The sequence below is a fragment of the Argentina silus genome (assembly GCF_951799395.1).
Source record: "Argentina silus genome assembly, chromosome: 6".
Lineage (NCBI taxonomy): Eukaryota > Metazoa > Chordata > Actinopteri > Argentiniformes > Argentinidae > Argentina > Argentina silus.
The window spans coordinates 9497448-9502249 of NC_139660.1; positions in this window are offsets into that span (position 1 = coordinate 9497448).

Sequence of the window (4802 nt, forward strand, 5' to 3'; positions counted from 1 at the left end):
TTCTGCAGGTTAAACTATAATTCCGAGAGGGATGTTTACAATGGATAGATTGAAGTGTTAAATTCAGCTGAAGAACAGACCATACTACATTACTGCTCTCTCGTCAATACATAAAATGCGAAGTAGATAATGTCATTGAATGTATCGGACTTATTGGATTTCAGTTCAGTTATGTCAATGATCTTGATGCCAAAACGAGCGGTCCCCTATTCAAAATATGGATCATCCCAGGCAGACTCTACAACATTCTTGGGTTCAGTTGCTGTTTTGAAGATGGTAAAAATGGTGGGGGTGTGGAATTATACTGTAGCCAAAGTCATACTGTCACAAATTACAGTAAGCCACTTTGCGACATGATATCTGCAAGACGGGTTCACATTGGACAAGTTATGGAAACACACACACACACACACACACACACACACACACACACACACACACACACACACACACACACACACACACCTTTTGTTACCTAATTCTGTCTTCTCCTTTATATTATTTTACAATACAATTTGACATCACACTTAATGGAAATTCTTTCTTGCAGTACTGTATGTATTACACCAATGGCCTTGTACAGTAGGTAGCAGAGTTAGCTGTCAATGTTATTGCAGTGTTGCAGGGAGGTGAATAAGCAACATTTTGTATGCTTCGGCCCATTTTATGATCCTCTGAATGAACTGTGCTGATTACTGTTCTTACTCAAAAACATACCTGACAAGTGGTCTATAGAGAATGTTATCCTAGTGGATCTGTTGACCCTGATAACCCCGAGTGGTTGCATTAATATGACCAAACTCTGTTAGTGACTAATTTACAAGGCACTAGGTCCTCTCTTCAGCAGATGTTTTCTCAACAAAGCACAAACATTAGCTGACCGATCTATCAAGTCGAAGACAGCTGCCAACACAGCATTATAGAGTATACAGTAACGTCAGTTTGAATAGACTACAAGGAAGATAAGTTTGATATGGATATATCATTATATCTGTGATGACTATGCTGTTGAAGATAGGTGTTGAACAGAATTGGTTTAAATTTGCCTAATTAGGCTATATCAAGTGAATATAGAATGTTCCGTATTACATTTTTACTGGTGAAAATGTGCTACTATTGTACTTTTAATGCTTCACTGTTCTCCAACATGTACTGTAAACCAGTTGGTTTTAACCCTCATTTAAATTGTATAATGATGATAACACACTGAAGATGCATTATTGATGTTATTACATTATTTATTTGCCAAGCAGATGCCCTCATCCTGTTGTTGTTGTTGTTGTTGTTGTTGTTGTTGTTGTGGTTTTTGTTGTTGTTGTTATGTATAAGTAAACAGCATATCAAATGTTTCCACAAGTAAGCTTTTCAATATTTTGTGTGTTATGTGTCATTTAGGTCAGGTAGTGTATTTCACAGGCAGGTTTTTTACATGGTACCACAGCAACAGTGTTACTTATGATCATTGTTATCTGATAACATATTATCTCTGCTCAAGCATTTTAAATCTCAAAATTAGAGCCTTGATATGATACAGTATGTCTATACTATATAAGTAATCAGTATAACAAATGGTTAATTGAAATTGTTTTTCTAGGGTCTTGCTTACTCTATCAGGCCTCAAAGTTTCATCATAAGAGAAGTACTAGTACTGGGGCAAGCTGATGTAACTTTCTTTTCCATTTTCTTGTCATTTTTCAGACCTTTTCAGTGTATTTTTTCTCAAAATGATATTGCTTCAATTACTGTTAAACAAAACCTGTAATAGCTTCTGGCATACACAATTATACCTGTAGTAATACCAAGAAAATTACTTGTTTTATCCCCTTCTCCTGCTCATTCCTCAGTTCAGAATTGATTTGGAAGCCCACATCCAAATTCCCTGTCTCTATATGTCAATCAATGTGGGCTTACAAGGAAAAAGAGGTACATTAAGGTGCATCCGGGTACTGTTTTGCAAGTGCTTCAATTGCTATCATACAGATTGAACCATTGATTTGTAAATTATTATTCATTGTATATGGTGTAGTGTATATGGTTTAAATGTAATGTGTTATCCAAAAAGTTATTTTGAAATGAACAGCACAGCAAACACTTGGATCAGTTGAAATATTGTGCAACGCACAACAGACATTTGAGAATCAGTGGATACCCAAGTGGATAAGAAGAGCAGAATCTGTAAATCTCTCACATTTAAGAAACTATAAAATATTTATGAAATCAAACAAATGTTTATAACATCGTCTTTGTATGTAGACTACATGGGGCCAATGGCATTGGGAGCAGCCATTATCAACAAGAAACAGTCTGTGAATACACATACATTCTGTAATGTCTGTCTGAAATATATTTGTTTATTGAATATTTATAGGACGTGCAAAAATATTTTGATTAAATTATTTAATGTGTGGGGTGTGGATCATTAATCATTAATGCTGGTGTATTGAGAAACTATAAGCAATTTTGCATAGATATTTAACAAGGCTACATCAGAGATGTACAGCATGTAGAGATCTTATATTCATCATCATACTGTATATGGAAATAAATTCATATAAAATGAGAGAGGTTATTTGTGACTCATTATAACCTCATATGCTTATCACTGGATGTACTCAGTTGGAAGAGAGCGCAATGGAGTAAGCACTTCCAAAGAGTGTCTTGTCTTTTTGTTTGAGATATAGGAATTGACACCTGGCCTCTGTTTTCAGAGCATGAAATAATTCTTTTAATGGCCTGCCAACTGTGCGTTCCAAAGTTTGATTTTGGTCTACAAAATGAGAGCAAAAATCTCTAACAATTTATTATGCTGTTTGTGCCTAGCGCTACTAGTTATCATCTGCAATTTATTTCCTACCTTGGGGTACTGCAAGCCATTTTTCTCAATTTTCAGTGGCTCACTTATTTCTTGATCCTGTATGCTGCCGACTAAACTCCTGCCTCCAGCCATGGTGTTGCAACATCACAGAAAGCTACATCATTATATTGAAGCCAGTTAACAAAGAGAGAGGCAGAGAACCAGTTTAAATCATGGGGCACGAGAAAGAATACATAAGATTATAGAGATCACCAATTCACCTCAGGAGGTTTGCCTGTAATGTGCTGCAGAAGAAGCATGCTGCGTTTCATCCCCTGTCTTTCTCCAGCAGCACTGGGACACTAAATCACCAATGAAAGCTGTTTCAGACCTTGGCACACGCATAAATTCAAGGTCACTTTTTTGCCACCTGTCTTAAAGACTTGCTCAAAATGTTCAATTCATTTGACAATACCCTCGGCATCACCACGTTTTCATGTGTTTCACCATGTTTTTATGCATTCAGAAAGCCAGGTTATTCTCAGACTATTGGTCAGTTAGGAACACTGAAGCCATTTTAGCATTTTAATAGCCCAGTGACCTTTGGAGTGCAATTGCTGTGCCTTTTCACCAAAGTCATTGTTTTGTTTTTCTGCTTTCCCCTGACACTGCCAGCAGTTGTCTAGTTTTTATGTTGATACTGGATAATATTTTGCAATCTTAAACATCATTTATGGCATAATAAATTATCGAACCAGTGAGCTATAGTGTCAAGTAAGAAATTCCCTTGACTGATTTTAGGGAATGGCAACATGATGTACAGTACTGTATGTATGGTACTGTATACTCCTACTCCTACTCAGCACTTGTATGCTCTCTTATACTGAAACAAGAGGAATTAGGAATGGACACTTGAATATTCATTGAAATGGCCTGAGCCAGTTGAATAGATTGTCTGATGCTTATACTCTATGCTACCTGATTCATGTCACCAAATGTTTGCATCATGACAGTTTAATGTGTGAATCTATCATTGATAATACATGTAATAAATAATAATTTGACCCGTAATTGGGAAAACGTTAATTTCTGCAGAGGGCAAAATCACCACAAGGTGGCAGATGGAAGCTTCCTGTACTGCTTTGAAGAGTGCTTTCTGAAATGAGATTTATGAACCACCATTACATCAGTGCTCTCAATTCAGATTTTAATATGTAAAACGATTTTTAAGATGCATTTTATATTCTGTTTTAATTCTTAATATCAGTAAATATCTCAGATTAGAGGCTTTAATATTCTTAGGAGATTACCAGCCACTCATTGCCTGTGTGCTTATGCAGGGATTCTGCATTATCAAATATTAATTTTTCTAAACTTGCTCTTTTAAGAATTTGTCTTTGATGTTGATGTAATTTCTCGTAGCCTAAGCAGAACTCACAGGCTGGTATCCGCTGCTAAGCAGTCCAAGGGGCATAATTCATTGATGAGCCATGTAGTGCGTAGCTATCCACATCCTATGTTTATATGCAAGTCTTGCGGTCTGTAACCGTTTTCAGTTATGGCAAGATCAGAAAAGGGCCTGCTATTTTGCTCAACCTCATATTTATTCCTGTTCCAGACTTTTCAGCTGAGGATATCTTTGGTCATTTTAGGGACACCTTGGTTGCAATTAATTGGTCCATGGTTTGATTTATCTTAAGATCAGGGAGTTGACACACATTCACTTCGCAAATTATTCTCAAATGTAATAACATCTGTCAAAAGACTGAAGGAGACATTTGGTTTCAGTATCAAAAAGTCACATTGGTGACTTTTCTCTCTCATTTGATGCAAAATGCTCATAGGAACAATACACGAAGGACAGCTTTCTTTATGCCATTAGTCTTTATGTCATTATTTATTTGTAGAAAGTACATTTGAAAAGTTCTGCAAACATTGAGAGCCATAGATTTCGCAAATAACTTTACTTTGATACAAAACATGCCTTTACATTTGGCCAAGCACACAG